General features: G+C 38.8%; 2 pseudogenes; both read left to right on the top strand.

Annotated features, from left to right (window-relative positions):
- Positions 1-1,324: 1,324 nt before the first annotated feature.
- LOC147623576 (serine/threonine-protein phosphatase PP1 isozyme 3-like) lies at positions 1,325-10,635 on the top strand (annotated as a pseudogene).
- Positions 10,636-11,091: 456 nt separating this feature from the next.
- On the top strand, positions 11,092-12,021 carry LOC147623577 (serine/threonine-protein phosphatase PP1 pseudogene; annotated as a pseudogene).
- Positions 12,022-18,821: the final 6,800 nt, after the last annotated feature.

The following is an 18,821-nucleotide window of genomic DNA, read 5'->3' on the forward strand; positions in this document are numbered from 1 at the left end:
TGCTTGCAAAACTTGGGTCTCTTGAGGAAGCTCAGAGAGTGTTTGACAGTTTAGGACAAGAAGGTGTGGTGCCATGGACTACTATGATTGCAGGATATTCTCAACATGGACATGGACAAGCAGGACTTTTTGAACAAAATGCAACAGGAGAGGCAAATGCCCAATAATGTTACTCTTATCAGTGCCTTGAATGCATGTTCAAGTATAGCTGCCCTTTCCCAAGGCAAGCTAGTCCATGCTCGCTTGATGGATAGTGGCTTTGAGTTAGATGCAGTGGTTGGGATTGCCCTTATCAATATGTATACGAAATGTGGGAGTCTGGAGAGTGCAGCCAGGGTGTTCAAAACTTGGCATATCAAAGATAAGAGATATGGACTACCCTGAGCGTAAGGCACCAGCCTCTGAGACAACAGGGAAGGTTAATGTCAATGGGGGTTCAACCCCATTATCACTAGAAGGTTTGAACGAGGATGATGTTGGCTTAACCATGCAAGATGGGCAATACTACGATGCAATGCTATCTTTTGCAGATATTCTCGACACGCATGGGGAATCTAGAAACACAGTTGTGGACTGCTCTGAGAACAATCAAACTGTATCTTATGAAAGTAAAAGCTGTGAGAATTTCAACTAGGGGGATGCCAAACCAACACTTGTGCAAGTTGCATTAGCTGGCAAAGAGAATGGAGATGGAGTTTTAACAACCCTTGAAAATAGGCTTCTTATGAGCAGGATGATCAATACAGGAAATTCAACCAGTCAGGAAAGCCTTGATGAGAATGTGGGTTCAGAGGATGAAAAAGCTGAAGATAACGTGCCAAAATTTGATAAAGATGAAGGCAAATCAGTATAAATTTGAATGAAGATTAGCCTATATAGCAACTTGGTGGCACATACCAGAGGATGTGCAGGTTTAGAGGGGGTGGATGTCGTGCTGTGGCACATCCATGTAGTGAAAGAAGCTCACAGACCATCCCATATGAACTCAGATGCATGGGCATGAAGGCAGTATGATTAGTCAAGGTCATGGCCATGGTCCTGACTAAATGAGTATTGATGGCAATGAAAATAATGCGGGGATAGCAAATGTTAAATGAGGCCAAATGAGTCTTTTTGATGTTATGCATGGGAACAGCCCCTAAGCAAAGATATGGTGTAAAGGAGCCATAAAGAATGTGATACTTATCAATCCAAGAAAAATGGGAGAAAAATGAGGGCAGTGTGGAATTTCAAAACGGAATAAACGTGTTTTCAGCTGAAAAAGGTGTGGAGAGGCCCGATTTGCCAGCAGGATCCAGAAATAACCGGGCCGGAGCAGCGTTTCATGGACCCGGCCGTCGTGGACGACATCAGGGCTCGCCTACTCGAACTGGCAGCTCCCGCCCCGGCAAGCAGGTGCAGCTCTCAGAGAATGAGATCCGGCAGCTCTGCTCTACCTCCAAGACCATCTTCATGCAGCAGCCCAACCTGCTGGAGCTCGAAGCCCCGATCAAGATTTGTGGTGACATTCATGGACAATACTCTGATCTGTTGAGGCTTTTTGAATATGGTGGTTTTCCGCCACCACAGGCCAATTATCTATTTTTAGGAGATTATGTTGATCGAGGCAAGCAAAGCCTTGAAACAATATGCCTCCTCCTTGCTTATAAAATCAAGTACCCAGAGAACTTCTTTCTGCTGAGGGGTAACCATGAATGTGCTTCAATCAACCGAATCTATGGTTTCTATGATGAATGCAAGAGGCGATTCAATGTAAGGCTGTGGAAGGCATTCATTGAATGCTTTAACTGCCTACCCGTGGCAGCTCTCATTGATGAGAAGATACTGTGCATGCATGGTGGGCTTTCTCCTGATTTGAGTAATTTGGATCAAATAAAGAGTATTCCACGTCCCACAGATTATGTGAGCATTTACTCATTTTTGGGTATCTTCTTTTACAAATTGGATTTATCTCCTCCCTACACATGGATTGATGCTATTGGCCCATAGGAACCTTAATTGGACCATAATCCAAAATTTTCTGAAAATCTAGACCCTTAGACTAAGGTCCTTTATACACATTTCCAATTAATTCCAATTGCACATTGGAAAGTTCTTTTTGAATTTCTGTTTCAGGGAAACTTATTTTAATAAGATGAGATAATTTTCTAACCAAAAATATTAAAAATCTTAATATTCTCTCTCTAGAATATTTTCTCTCTCTAGGTTAAAACAGTTAGAAACAAGTCTTTTATATTTCTGAAGAGGGATTGATTATAGAAGAAGATACTAGACATCAAAAGGGGGTTTGGGGGAGGAATCTTACATTCTACCCCACTTAAAAAACGCGAGATGTCCTCATCTCGCAAACTGGGATAATTTCGCAAGATGCACGAATTATTAGACTTAGAGAAAAATTTAAATCAGGATTAACCACCAAGAAAAAGTCACAAAGAGAGCAAGATTCAAGATAAGAACAAGATTTAAACTTTATTCATTCTCAGAACTTATACAGTAAAGATAGAAGAACTCTTTACACTTCCATAAGCCCGTCCATCATATGATCACAAAAGCAGTCCTCACAAGCTGCACAAGTATAGGGTAACTCATCTATGGGAATGATTCTGCTGGTTATTGCCGCACCTATCTCAGTGGTATGAGGCGATCTAACAAAAGGACCTCTGAGAGGCAAGCCAAAAATGGGATAAAGACATATCTTCTCATGAGGAAGAAAACACGCCAGTAAGAAGACCCGCTCAGAAAACCCAAGATGCCTTGATCTCATGACGCAGTAGTATCGGGGACCCAAACCCAAAGCTTCAATAACCATGGCCAAGCGGACATTATTACGAAAATGTTGTTGACCCCAGGGTGTTACCCTAGTTATGTCTTGATAGGTCCGCCATTTGGTTTGCGCTACAGAAGTTCCCAAGTGAGGGAAAAGTGAGCGCTCATACTGCTCTATAAAATCCTTCTTCACAGACTCACTTGCGTCTTGAAGGTGAGGAATCATTATGGATAAAACTAGTTCTTGTTGCCAAGCCATGAAGGAGATTAAGAAAGAAAGGAGATCGATGGAAGTAAGATTACTGTGAGCGACAAGTAAAAGTTACGACTTATATAAAGGAAGGAGCTAGCGTAACTTAGAAGCCAACGGTAACTTGCCACTGAAGTTTTACCGTCTTTCCCTGATTTGGGTTTGGCACATATTTCTATAGAAAGCATTAAGAACCTTGAGATGAGAAGATAAAAGAGGTTCGTAGGCTAAGTTACCTACCTTCTTTGGTCCACAATATCTGGGAATAACTTCTTATACTTCCTAAGAGATAAAGAACTTCTTTTGGGCCGTACTCAAATGAAGACCAAAACCTTGATATCCAAAACATCAATTCTCACTTCTGAACTCATTGTTCTGAATCCTTAAAATAGGTGGGACTCTTGAGAAGTATTCAGGGAAAAGGTTCTTCCTTTTTTTTTAAAAAACAGAATCTTTCTTTTATTTTAGAGAGAGAATAATTATAAGATCAGAAAGGGAGATTCTTACTCCTGTATACCTCGAAGGCTGGGGGAGAATCTTACATTCTACCCCACTTGAAAAGAGCGAGATGTCCTCATCTCGCAAGGTAGAGGACAACTCTTTTTCTTAAGATCCAATTTTATTCTGGGTTCCTTATATTCTGGTCAACCCAACAGAATACGGGGATAAATATCCCTTATATAGAACTCATCATTAAATAATTTCATTTCAGATCATATCATTCATATCTTTAACACGATAATGGTCCATCAGATCAAAAATTTTTCTTTCTGAACATTCCTCCACGGGAATTTCAGTCAAGCAAGTTTTCAATTTGTCATCCCTTAACTTGATATACCGAGTCAAGTGTTAACAGTAGCACTTTGACAGCACAATCCACTAATCTCATAGTGATTTGCTGAAATCATTATCATCATTTATCATTACAGGGACTCGTCCCATTCATCCTCATTGCGGTTTTGCTCAGGTTATTATATTTCAACTAAATTTCAAAAATCATCATTTTTCAATCAGAATCCCAATCAATTCATCAGTTCCCAAACAGAATTAAAAATCATATCAACCACATTCAAATTCATCATCTGGATAGCATTAACGCTTATAATTTCAAGTCTTAGATTTACTCGTATATACTGTCAGTAAAGAGCTGCAGTTATACTCGGTATATACGGATAGTCGCGGCCCTTGGAATTATAAGGTAAATACCATCATGTCTAGGCCTCAAGCAAGTCAGGGATTCTATATAATTGCGGTACTTCCATCTGAAGACCCAATTACCAAATTACGAATTTCAGTTTGAATATCAAATTGTATGAATTATATCACACAATTACAACTTTTTTGTGTTTCTTGATAAATTTCAGACCTATTTGTCTTCTCAGTTGATCTTTATTAACCAAATGCTCTGATACCAACTGTAAGATCCCTGTTCCCACCGAGCAACGGATTCACGATACTGGCAGTGGAAGTAGCACTTCTCTCGCGCGGGACAGGGGTCCCACATTCGGGGCCTCACCCACGGATATCCGGATAAGAGACTAATCCGTCGGTTGTTCCAAAACCGAACCCGGAAAAACTTCCTTTACCGGAAAGCACGGGCGATTCCACCTGGATAACTTTTTACTCTAACGTAGTCAAGAACATTTTTGTTCGAGCTGATCCAATTGCATCTATAAGATACATGGTCAGATTAAGGAAGAAACTTGCACTTGGATCATTGGGATCAACGCTTTTTTCCCCATTCAAGAGGCACAGCCGTTGATTCCTATCCATAGAACAGTTACTGTCCGGGATTTATTTTATCTATCGTAAAAACAAAAGTTTGAGTCTCGATTTACGGATCCATCAGTCCAGCCTAACCCCATCCGATCCCATGGGTTAGCCAACCGCCCAACCACTGTAGTGATGGGATCCAATTTGGAATTTGGTTAGGTTTTGTCCCGGGTACCAAGGAAAAGAGTTCCAAGGCCCCCTAGCCGGAAGTTCATGCAAACATAAAACTAGCCACACCACTTACACACCCAATATGAAATTGCCTTTTTCTTAGCATCAGCTAACTTTAAAACAATCCTTTAATGAAACCATAGTACCACTGATCACAATCTTTCAATTTATCCGGTTGATTCATAATTTCCCATCATTCCTTCATCAGAGTATCTATGGCATCATTGGCAACTAGAACGCTCACCACCTGTCCACACAGGGGCCTTTTCAATAGTTCCTAGCCCATAATACTCGGCAATATAATCACTTATAAAAATCAAGATGGACTCTCGTTGAAGATCAGCAAGATCAACCAACAGATCCATATAAAGAGCCATGGACTCATCCATTGAAGACCAACAAGGTCAATCAACCAGATCCATGCCCGGTTTCACAAAACAACTCTTACTCCTTGTTCCAATATCTTCCTCGACGCACGCGTGGGTATCCTAGGCGACCCAGAGCCCGAGCACCGTATGGTCAGCACCCTCTAGGATCCTTCGCAGGTGACCTAGCGCTTCACTCATAGGCCGCTTCCTTGGTCCCTCATCCACCGTACCGGAAGCTCACCATTTTAATCGAACCGAGGCTGGTCAAGACCTCGGTCGACCTTGCTACGCGAGACGTCCTCCATTGACTCTCCGTCAGCAGTTGCAACTTTATCAGTTAGGTCTCCACGACCTTAATCACAAGACGGTCAAAATGCTTCCCCAGCATTCTTGACATAAAACAGCCATTTACAAACAGCATTTACAAACAGTTTACAAATACAGTTTCTATATTAACTCTCATTTTTCCACATTATCCCTCATTAATCCACATTACTTATTCCACATTCCATGTATATGTGTACTCATCCAATCACCTCCTTTTCCATCTCTTCACTTCAGATTCCTTCACATCACATATCATATATTCACATCCATACATCCACATCCACATCCACATTCACATCCATACATCCACATCTACATGCTTACCTCCATTTTCACATCCTCATTTATACATCCACATCCCATATCCACATTCATACATACACATCCATATCCACATCCATACATCCACATCCACATGCATACATCCACTATCATGTCCTCATTCATACATCCACATCCACATGCATACATCCACTATCACGTCCTCATTCATACATCCATATCCACATACATACATACATCCACATCCACATTCCCATTCACCTCTATACATCCACATCTACATCCACATGCATACATCCACTATCACGTCCTCATTCATACATCCACATCCTCATGCATACATCCACTATCACGTCCTCATTCATACATCCATATCCACATACATACATACATCCACATCCACATTCCCATTCACATCTATACATCCACATCTACATCCACATACATACATACATCCACATCCACATTCCACATTCACATCTATACATCCACATCTACATCCATATACATACATACATCCACATCTACATTCACATTCACATCTATATCCGCATCTATATTCCCATTCACATCTATACATCCACATCTACATCCACATACATACATACATCCATATCCACATTCCACATTCACTTCTATACAACCACGTCTACATCCACATTCACATCTATGCATATACATCTTCATGCATACATCCATTTTCACATGCATACATCCACACTCCCATCTCCACATCCACACATCCACATACATACATCCATTTTCACATTCCCATTCATATAACCCCATATGCCTTCATATCTAATCTTTTATATCACATCCATTCTCACCCTATCACAACCCATATACATCTTATCCTATCACATACACTTCTTACCTCATCTCATACACATCTTATCACATCTTAATTCATTTTATCACCTCTTATACACCTCTTATCACATTCTATCACATCTCATATCTATTTATAGAATACAAGAGAATTCTTATATTTGATATAAGATTTCTTTACACATTTACTTATGCATAAATTCCATTTAAGGAGATTAATACTTCCGAAGTAAAATCAATCTTTTATGCATCTTCCTATGCATAAATTCATTTTAAATGAAAATGACACTTTTGAATTAAAATTCAGTCTTTTATGCATCTTCCTATGCATAAATTCAATTTAGATGAGAATGACACTTTTGAATTAAAAATCAATCTTTTATGCATCTTCCTATGCATAAATTCAATTTAGATGAGAATGACACTTTTGAATTAAAAATCAATTTTTTATGCATCTTCTTATGCATAAATTCAATTTAGATGAGAATGACACTTTTGAATTAAAAATCAATTTTTTATGCATCTTCTTATGCATAAATTCAATTTGGTAGGAATTACACTTTTAGAATAAAAGAATTTCTCTTATGCATCTAAGTTATGCATAAAATCCATTTATGATGAAAATCACACTTTTAGTAAAAAAAAAGAATATCTTTTATGCATACCTCTACGCATGAAATTCAATTATGCTAAAAGTAACACTTTTATAATAAAATATTCAACTTTTATGCATACCTCTATGCATGAAATCCAATATGATAAAAGTAACACTTTTGATATAAAAAAAATTATCCTTTATGCATACTTCTATGCATGAAAATTAAAAATGATAAAAGTAACACTTTTGATATAAAAAAATTTATCCTTTATGCATACTTCTATGCATGAAAATTAAAAATGATAAAAGTAACACTTTTAATATAAAAAAAATTATCCTTTATGCATACTTCTATGCATGAAAATTAAAAATGATAAAAGTAACACTTTTGATATTAAAAAAATTTCCTTTATGCATACTTCTATGCATGAAAATTAAAAATGATAAAAGTAACACTTTTGATATTAAAAAATTTATCCTTTATGCATACTTCTATGCATGAAAATTAAAAATGATAAAAGTAACACTTTTAATATATAAAAAATTATCCTTTATGCATACTTCTATGCATGAAAATTAAAAATGATAAAAGTAACACTTTTGATATAAAAAAAATTTCCTTTATGCATACTTCTATGCATGAAAATTAAAAATGATAAAAGTAACACTTTTGATATAAAAAATTATCCTTTATGCATGATATTAAAATTCAATTTCTCCATGATTATAATGAAATTCTTTCAATTAATCTAGGATGATAATTCCTAGAATATGGTAGGAAGTCCTCTTTTTATACTTTGAATGAAATTATTTTATGCATAATTTTTATAAAAATTTTGCCATAGCTCCGCTACTATGACTGATAAATCTCAATTTTTCTAAGGGATAAAGCTTATCACTAAGAAAATAATTAAAATGATCTCTAATTGGATCATTAATCCATAATGGATTGAATCATCAATATGCATAAACTAAAAGCATAGAAAAAAAACCATTAATTTGGCCTCAAGCATAGCTTAATCTTGGATTAAGGAAAAGATTTATGAAAAGCTTCTTTTGGATTGAGAATGGGTCATGAGTATGACCATTTCTTGAGTGAGAGAGAGAAATTACATAAAAACCATTAGAATTTAAACATAAATGGGAATTAACTTCAATAGCATTTATTAAATTATGTAACTCTTCACTACTATTCACCAATTAACTTCAATAGCATTTAAAAAACCATACCAATTAAGCTTCTCAAGCTTGAGAGGGGTTGAGAAGAGAGAAACATTGAGAAATTATAGAAAAGAGCAATATTCACTAATTACCTTACAAATTGCTTGATTCTTTGTTCACGGTAGAGGCCCCCAACCAATCAATTGGTTAAGTATGTTGATGGAGCCACTAATGGGGATTGAAGAAAGAGGGAAGCTCCAAAAACTAGTGAATTATTAAATGAATTCACAGTTCTTGGCTTAGGTGGAGTAGAGTAACGATGCATAAACACTATATATTTTTCAACAAGGGGGAGGCTTCTATTTATAGAAAAAATTGAGCTCCTAACCAAACAAACTGATTCTAGAATTTTCCAAATCAGTTTGGTCAATTTTTGACCATTTTTAGGTCAGTTAAGCTAATTTTTTGGAACTAGACTTGAATGAGGAGAGAGGAGAGATGAAATATCTCAATTTTTATGAGTTTAAAACTCATTCAAGCATGTGAAATATGCACCTCCTTTAAAGAACTCCCCTTCCTTACATATGTCATATTTTTAATATTGCTCATAGTTTTTTACTAATAAACCTTGTACATTTTCAACTCTTCATCTTATGTGAAATATGCACCTCCTTTAAAGAACTCCCCTTCCTTACATATGTCATACTTTTAATATTGCTCAAAATTTTTTACTAATAAACCTTGTACATTTTCAACTCTTCATCTTATGTGAGCATTTACTCATTTTTGGGTATCTTCTTTTACAAATTGGATTTATCTCCTCCCTACACATGGATTGATGCTATTGGCCCATAGGAACCTTAATTGGACCATAATCCAAAATTTTCTGAAAATCTAGACCCTTAGACTAAGGTCCTTTATACACATTTCCAATTAATTCCAATTGCACATTGGAAAGTTCTTTTTGAATTTCTGTTTCAGGGAAACTTATTTTAATAAGATGAGATAATTTTCTAACCAAAAATATTAAAAATCTTAATATTCTCTCTCTAGAATATTTTCTCTCTCTAGGTTAAAACAGTTAGAAACAAGTCTTTTATATTTCTGAAGAGGGATTGATTATAGAAGAAGATACTAGACATCAAAAGGGGGTTTGGGGGAGGAATCTTACAGATCATAGGGGTAATTTCATTCATGGATATGTTGTCGAAAGTGGTTATGATTTGGATGCATGCGTCAGTAGTATGCTAATTGATATGCTTGCAAAACTTGGGTCTCTTGAGGAAGCTCAGAGAGTGTTTGACAGTTTAGGACAAGAAGGTGGGGTGCCATGGACTACTATGATTGCAGGATATTCTCAACATGGACATGGACAAGCAGGACTTTTTGAACAAAATGCAACAGGAGAGGCAAATGCCCAATAATGTTACTCTTATCAGTGCCTTGAATGCATGTTCAAGTATAGCTGCCCTTTCCCAAGGCAAGCTAGTCCATGCTCGCTTGATGGCTAGTGGCTTTGAGTTAGATGCAGTGGTTGGGATTGCCCTTATCAATATGTATACGAAATGTGGGAGTCTGGAGAGTGCAGCCAGGGTGTTCAAAACTTGGCATATCAAAGATAAGAGATATGGACTACCCTGAGCATAAGGCACCAGCCTCTGAGACAACAGGGAAGGTTAATGTCAATGGGGGTTCAACCATTATCACTAGAAGGTTTGAACGAGGATGATGTTGGCTTAACCATGCAAGATGGGCAATACTACGATGCAATGCTATCTTTTGCAGATATTCTCGACACGCATGGGGAATCTAGAAACACAGTTGTGGACTGCTCTGAGAACAATCAAACTGTATCTTATGAAAGTAAAAGCTGTGAGAATTTCAACTAGGGGGATGCCAAACCAACACTTGTGCAAGTTGCATTAGCTGGCAAAGAGAATGGAGATGGAGTTTTAACAACCCTTGAAAATAGGCTTCTTATGAGCAGGATGATCAATACAGGAAATTCAACCAGTGAGGAAAGCCTTGATGAGAATGTGGGTTCAGAGGATGAAAAAGCTGAAGATAACGTGCCAAAATTTGATAAAGATGAAGGCAAATCAGTATAAATTTGAATGAAGATTAGCCTATATAGCAACTTGGTGGCACATACCGGGGGACGTGCAGGTTTAGAGGGGGTGGATGTCGTGCTGTGGCACATCCATGTAGTGAAAGAAGCTCACAGACCATCCCATATGAACTCAGATGCATGGGCATGAAGGCAGTATGATTAGTCAAGGTCATGGCCATGGTCCTGACTAAATGAGTATTGATGGCAGTGAAAATAATGCGGGGATAGCAAATGTTAAATGAGGCCAAATGAGTCTTTTTGATGTTATGCATGGGAACAGCCCCTAAGCAAAGATATGGTGTAAAGGAGCCATAAAGAATGTGATACTTATCAATCCAAGAAAAATGGGAGAAAAATGAGGGCAGTGTGGAATTTCAAAACGGAATAAACGTGTTTTCAGCTGAAAAAGGTGTGGAGAGGCCCGATTTGCCGGCAGGATCCAGAAATAACCAGGCCGGAGCAGCGTTTCATGGACCCGGCCGTCGTGGACGACATCAGGGCTCGCCTACTCGAACTGGCAGCTCCCGCCCCGGCAAGCAGGTGCAGCTCTCAGAGAATGAGATCCGGCAGCTCTGCTCTACCTCCAAGACCATCTTCATGCAGCAGCCCAACCTGCTGGAGCTCGAAGCCCCGATCAAGATTTGTGGTGACATTCATGGACAATACTCTGATCTGTTGAGGCTTTTTGAATATGGTGGTTTTCCGCCACAGGCCAATTATCTATTTTTAGGAGATTATGTTGATCGAGGCAAGCAAAGCCTTGAAACAATATGCCTCCTCCTTGCTTATAAAATCAAGTACCCAGAGAACTTCTTTCTGCTGGAGGGGTAACCATGAATGTGCTTCAATCAACCGAATCTATGGTTTCTATGATGAATGCAAGAGGCGATTCAATGTAAGGCTGTGGAAGGCATTCACTGAATGCTTTAACTGCCTACCCGTGGTGGCAGCTCTCATTGATGAGAAGATACTGTGCATGCATGGTGGGCTTTCTCCTGATTTGAGTAGTTTGGATCAAATAAAGAGTATTCCACGTCCCACAGATTTTCCGGATCAGGGATTGTTGTGCGATTTACTATGGTCTGACCCAGACAAAGACATCTCAGGTTGGGGTGAGAATGACAGAGGGGTCTCTTACACTTTTGGGACTGATAGAGTAAATGAGTTCCTGCAGAAGCATGACCTGGATCTCATTTGCCGGGCACATCAGGTTGTAGAGGAAGGCTATGAGTTCTTTGCAGAGAGGCATCTGGTGACCATCTTTTCTGCACCAAATTATTGCGGCGAGTTTGACAATGCTGGGGCCATGATGAGCGTAGATGAATCCCTTATGTGCATTCCGTTACTAGCAGCAGCTTTCCACTTAAATCTGCAGGTGGAGTAGTCCAGGGAGCTGGAAGTAATCATGGACAAATTTTAGTAGAGGAAGATTGGTTGTGTTTGTGGAGCTCCTAAGGGTGGCTTACACAGTGTCAATTGTCCTTATCTTTTCACGTCATCTAGAAGTATGTTGCTGAGGAAGACCATGATCATCTATGTCTCTGTAGGAAGCCTGTGAATAGTGAAGGTGACAGGTTTCTGTGGGCCTGTTGGCTATGGTTTAAGGTGTTTATGGGATTATGAGCTCTCTTTGCTCATGGTTTTTATTGTGATGATGTTTATATAAATGTGGTGCCCTTTGAAGTTCAACCACATACTCTCGCAGCCAGAAGTCTCGCACTTTCCCAGCGACACCGCCCACGTCACGACATTCTTTGGTGAACCCGACGTGAAATTGCTGGGGTGAGAGTGTGGTGAAATCCCCGTGAACTATGTATGTGATGATTTCAGCATATGTATGAGGCAGAAAACCTTGATGGCCTATGATCTAGAGGGCATTCCTTAAGGGTACAGGCAGCAGAGCCTGTATGATTTGTTGGTACCATTTGACCCAGGTGGATTAGGGAAGAAGAAGGATTACAAGGGCTTATGACACTTGTTCACCTCAAGAGAAGGGGGTAACAAGGAGCTTGTATAGACTTGTAGTTCTCTCTTAGGACTGTAGAATGGGCAACAAGGGCTTGTGACACTCATCCTTCTCGACAGCTGAGGAAGGAGAGGAGCTTGCAATGACTTGATCCATTCCTGCCACTTCAAGGGCCTATGACACTCATCTATTCAAATAATCAAGGATAGAGAGGAGCTTGTAGTGACTTGAAGCTAACCCTTTGTCTCAATGGCTTACGACACTCGACCTTTTTGATAGCTGAGGAAGGTGAGGAGCTTGTATTGACTTGAGATCTTCCCTACAAGTTGCAAAATAGTTAGAATGCTCAAGAACTTATGAATGCCGGAAAGGTGGACACTTCTTTGTACTCTAATTGTCGGAATATCTGAAAGAAACTCTTTGAAAAACAGGGCTAAATGTATGCAATGATAATCTGAATGAATGGTTCGACATAGAGAAAGCCCAAAACATCAGAAGGATAAAAGGAATGCCAATGCAGAATGCTGTAGAATTGAGTGTATGAACATGGAGATTAAAGCTCTACTCGTTGTTCAGGAAAGCCATATATGATGGCATTATATGTACACATGGATGCTCATTTGTAATACATGAATAAACTATGTGCCAGTTAATGGCTGCAACCAGTTAGAGTCTTTGAAAAGAAGCTTATGGTGATTTGAAGCAGTACAGGGCATCGGTGGAAGGGGAAGGCAGGCTAGGCTTCATATGTGATGCAGGATGGCAAAGCATGATAACCCACAGCAATTTGTTGAAGGATTGAAAAAGCTTTGTAATCAGGGTAGCCTTCATGAAGCCATACGGACTGTGGACAACCTGACAGTGGACGGGCACAGCTCTCATGTTTCTACCACTATGTTTTACTATCTCTTACAAGGGTGCATTTGACAAAAGGGACCTGGATACTGGCAGAACAGTGCATTCTCTTATAAGGAGAAGAAGATATGAGCTCAACACTTTCTTGGGAAGCCACTTGATTAGAATCTCATTAGAATATATGCGTTGTGTGGTAGTTTACCGGAAGCAAATGATGTGTTCTCTAAGCTTTCGAATCCGAATGTCTTAGCATGGACTGCTGTGATTCTAGCACATGCAAAGCTTGGATATGGTGGAAATGTGATTCATTTGTTCAGCAAATTGCAACAGACAAGTGTAATTCCAGGGAATTACATGTATGTTGCTGTTTTAAAAGCATGTTCAAGTATGGAAACTCTTCATGAGGGTAAGCTGGTCCATGGACACTTACTTGAGAGTGGTCATGACTCAAACATTACTGTTTTCAATACCCTTATTAGCATGTATGCCATATGTGGTAGCCTGTATGATACATATAAAGTGTTTAAGAGATTGCCCATTTCAAGTGCGATGACATGGAATGCAATAATTGGAGGTTACGCTCAGCTTGGGCATGGTCACCAGGCTCTCCTTCTCTTTCAGGAAATGCAACAACATGGCATGAAGCCAACGCAATTACGTTCGTGTGTGTTTTGAAATCATGTTCCTATATGGCAAGTTTAGGGCAGGGCAAGCTTACTCATGCCTATGTAGCTGAGAATGGGTTTGAAACTGATGTATTTGTAGGGAGTATCCTTATTGGCATGTATGCCAGATGTGGAAGGCCTGCAGATGTACAGAGTGTGTTTGAAAAGCTACCAAAACATGACCGGGTGACATGGAGTGCAATGGTTACAGGGTATGTTCAGCATGGGCGGGGTGAGGAGGCTCTCCATCTTTTTGAGCAAATGCTGCGGGAAGGGATGGAGCCAAAGGATACCATTTTTGTTAGTGCTTTGAAAGCTTGCACCAGTACATCAGCTGATCATAGAGGTAATTTCTTTCATAGAGGAGATAAATCCAAATTGTAAAAAGAAGATACCCAAAAATGAGTAAATGCTCACATAAGATGAAGAGTTGAAAATGTACAAGGTTTATTAGTAAAAAACTATGAGCAATATTAAAAATATGAGATATTTTGGGAATAATGATTTTATTATGACACATATGTAAGGAAGGGGAGTCCCTTAAATGCTCACATAAGATGAAGAGTTGAAAATGTACAAGGTTTATTAGTAAAAAACTATGAGCAATATTAAAAATATGAGATATTTTGGGAATAATGATTTTATTATGACACATATGTAAGGAAGGGGAGTCCCTTAAATGCTCACATAAGATGAAGAGTTGAAAATGTACAAGGTTTATTAGTAAAAAAACTATGAGCAATATTAAAATGATTCCATTATGACACATATGTAAGGAAGGGGAGTTCTTTAAAGGAGGTACATATTTCACATAAGATGAAGAGTTGAAAATGTACAAGGTTTATTAGTAAAAAACTATGAGCAATATTAAAATGATTCCATTATGACACATATGTAAGGAAGGGGAGTTCTTTAAAGGAGGTGCATATTTCACATGCTTGAATGAGTTTTAAACTCATAAAAATTGAGATATTTCATCTCTCCTCTCTCCTAATTCAAGTCTAGTTCCAAAAAGTTAGCTTAACTGACCTAAAAATGGTCAAAAAGTGACCAAACTGACTTGGAAAAATCTAGAATCAGTTTGTTTGGTTAGGAGCTCAAATTTTCCTATAAATAGAAGCCTCCCCTTGTTGAAAAAAATATAGTGTCTTATGCTTTGTTACTCTACTCCACCTAGGCCAAAATATATAGTGTCTTATGCTTTGTTACTCTACTCCACCTAAGCCAAAATATATAATGTCTTATGCCTTGTTACTCTACTCCACCTAAGCCAAAATATATAGTGTCTTATGCTTTGTTACTCTACTCCACCTAGGCCAAAATATATAGTGTCTTATGCCTTGTTACTCTACTCCACCTAAGCCAAAATATATAGTGTCTTATGCTTTGTTACTCTACTCCACCTAAGCCAAAATATGGAGTGTCTTATGCATTGTTACTCTACTCTACCTAAGCCAAGAACTGTGAATTCTTTAATAATTCACTAGTTTTTGATACTTCTCTCTTTCTTCAATCTCCATTGGTGGCTCCATCAACATACTAAACCAATTGATTGGTTGGGGGTCTCTACCGTGAATAAAGAATCAAGCAAATCATAAGGTAAGTATATTGAATTTTGATCTTTTCTATAATTTCTCAATGATTCTCTCTTCTCAACCCCTCTCAAGCTTGAGAAGCTTAATTGGTATGGTTTTTTAAATGCTATTGAAGTTAATTGGTGAATAGTAGTGAAGAGTTACATAATTTAATAAATGCTATTGAAGTTAATTTCCATTTATGTTTAAATTCTAATGATTTTTATGTAATTTCTCTCTCTCACTCAAGAAATGGTCATACTCATGACCCATTCTCAATCCAAATGAAGCTTTTCATAAGGCTTTTCCTTAATCCAAGATTAAGTTATGCTTGAGGCCAAATTAATGGCGTTTTTCTATGCTTTTAGTTTATGCATATTGATGATTCAATCCATTATGGATTGATGATCCAATTAGAGACCATTCTAATTATTTTCTTAATGATAAGCTTTATCCCTTAGAAAAAATTGAGATTTATCAGTCATAGTAACGGAGCTATGGCAAAATTTTTATAGAAATTACGCATAAAATAATTTCATTCAAAGCATAAAAAGAGGACTTCCTACCATATTCTAGGAACTATCATCCTAGATTAATTAAAAGAATTTTATTATGCATGGAGATGTGGATGTTTGCATGTAGATGTAGATGTATGGATGTGAGTGTGAATGTGGAGGTGGATGTATGCATGGAGATGTGGATGTATGCATGTAGAAGTAGATGTATAGATGAGGATGTAAATAGAGATGTAGATGTATGCATGTAGATGTAGATGTATAGATGTGGATGTGGATGTATGCATGTAGATGTAGATGTATAGATATGGATGTGAATGTGGAGGTGGATGCATACATGTAGATGTAGATGTATGAGGAGAATGTGAATGTGGATGTGGATGTATGCATAGAGATGTGGATGTATGCATGTAGATGAGAATGTACGCATATAGATGTGGATGTATGGATGTGAATGTGCATGTAGATGTGGATGTGAAAATAGATGTATGGATGTAGATGTGGATGTATGGATGTGAATGTGGATGTGGATGTGGATATATGTATGGATGTGAATATACGATATGTGATGTGAAGGAATATGAAGTGTTGAGATGGAAAATGATGTGATGGGATGAGTATACATATAAATGGAATATGGAATAAGTAATGTGGATTGATGAGGGATAAAGTAAAAATCGAAACTGTATTGTAAACTGTTTGTAAATGCTGTTTGTAAATGACTGTTTTATGTCAAGATTGCTGGGGGAGCATTGTGACCATCTTGTGATTAAGGTCGTGGAGACCTAACTGATAATGTTGCAACTGCTGACGGAGAGTCAATGAAGGACGTCTCGCGTAGCAAGGTCGGCCGAGGTCTTGACCAGCCTCGGTGCGATTAAAATGGTGAGCTTCCGGTACGGTGGATGAGGGGCCAAGGAAGCGGCCTATGAGTGAAGCGCTAGGTCACCTGGCGAAGGATCCTAGAGGGTGCTGACCATACGGTGCTCGGGCTCTGGGTCGCCTAGGATACCCACGCGTGCGTCGAGGAAGATATTGGAACAGAGTTGGAGTTGTTTTCTGAAATCGGGCATGGATCTGGTTGATTGACCTTGCTGGTCTTCAATGGATGAGTCCATGGCCCTTTATATGGATCTGTTGGTTGATCTTGCTGATCTTCAACGAGAGTCCATCTTGATAAGTGATTATATTGCCGAGTATTATGGGCTAGGGATTAGGAAACGGCCCCTGAGTGGACAGGTGGTGAGCGTCCTAGTTGCCAATGATGCCATAGATACTCTGATGAAGGAATGATGGAAAAATTAAGAATCAACTGGATAAATTGGAAGATGGTGATCAGTGATACTATGGTTTTATTAAAGGATTGTTTTAAACTGGTTGAATCTGTGAAAAGGCAATTTCATATTGGGTGTGTGAGTGGTGTGACTAGTTTTATTTTGCATGAACATCCGGCTAGGGGACCTTGGAACTCTTTTCCTTGGTACCCGGGACAAAACCTAACCAAATTCTTAATTGGATCCCATCACTACAGTGGTTGGGCGGTTGGCTAACCCATGGGATCGGATGGGGTTAGGCTGGACTGATGGATCCGTAAATCGAGACTCAAACTTTTGTTTTTATGATAGATAAAATAAATCCCGGACAGTAACTGTTCTATGGATAGGAATCAACGGCTGTGCCTCTTGAATGGGAAAAAAAGCGTTGATCCCAATGATCCAAGTGCAAGTTTCTTCCTTGATCTGACCAAGTATCTTATAGATGTAATTGGATCAGCTCGATCAGAAATGATCTTGACTACGTTAGAGTAAAAAATATATCCTGGTGGAATCACCCGTGCTTTCTGGTAAAGGAAGTTTTTCCGGGTTCGGTTTTGGAACAACCGACGGATTAGTCTCTTATCCGGATATCCGTGGTGAGGCCCCGAATGTGGGACCCCTGTGTCCCGCGCGAGAAGTGCTACTTCCGCTGCTAATATCCCGAATCTGTTGCTCGGTGGGAATAGGGATCTTACAATGTCTTTTTAGGAAGCCTGTGAATAGTGAAGGTGACAGGTTTCTGTGGGCCTGTTGGCTATGGTTTAAGGTGTTTATGGGATTATGAGCTCTCTTTGCTCATGTTTTTTATTGTGATGATGTTTATATAAATGTGGTGCCCTTTGAAGTTCAACCACATACTCTCGCAGCCAGAAGTCTCGCACTTTCCCTGTGACACCACCCACGTCACGACAACGTGTGAAAAAACGACTACATTCCACACGTGTGGTATTTATTAGCTACTTTATTTGTATTTTTCAATAATCTATTCACTCCTGTTTAATTTCTCCTAACTCAGCTCTCTTGCCTCTCTACCTCCCTACTCTACACCATCAGCATCTTGACTAGCAGCACAGGATCATCCCCAGCACAGGGTACTCATCACCAGCACAGCACACCTACAGATAGCTTCCAGGTCAGTAAGACACTCTATTTCATTTTCTTCTTGTTTAATAGTATATTAGGGTAAGGTACTGAGTGATGTGATGTAGCTTAGATATTATGATAAATATTATATGCATTCCTTAGCTTTTTCCACTGCAAAGAGAAGCAGGAAGACTTTTGAATTGGGCTTGG

This window comes from Cibotium barometz, chromosome 26 (genome assembly GCF_041138505.1).
Source record: "Cibotium barometz isolate CiBa-2024 chromosome 26, ASM4113850v1, whole genome shotgun sequence".
In the NCBI taxonomy this organism is placed as follows: domain Eukaryota; kingdom Viridiplantae; phylum Streptophyta; class Polypodiopsida; order Cyatheales; family Cibotiaceae; genus Cibotium; species Cibotium barometz.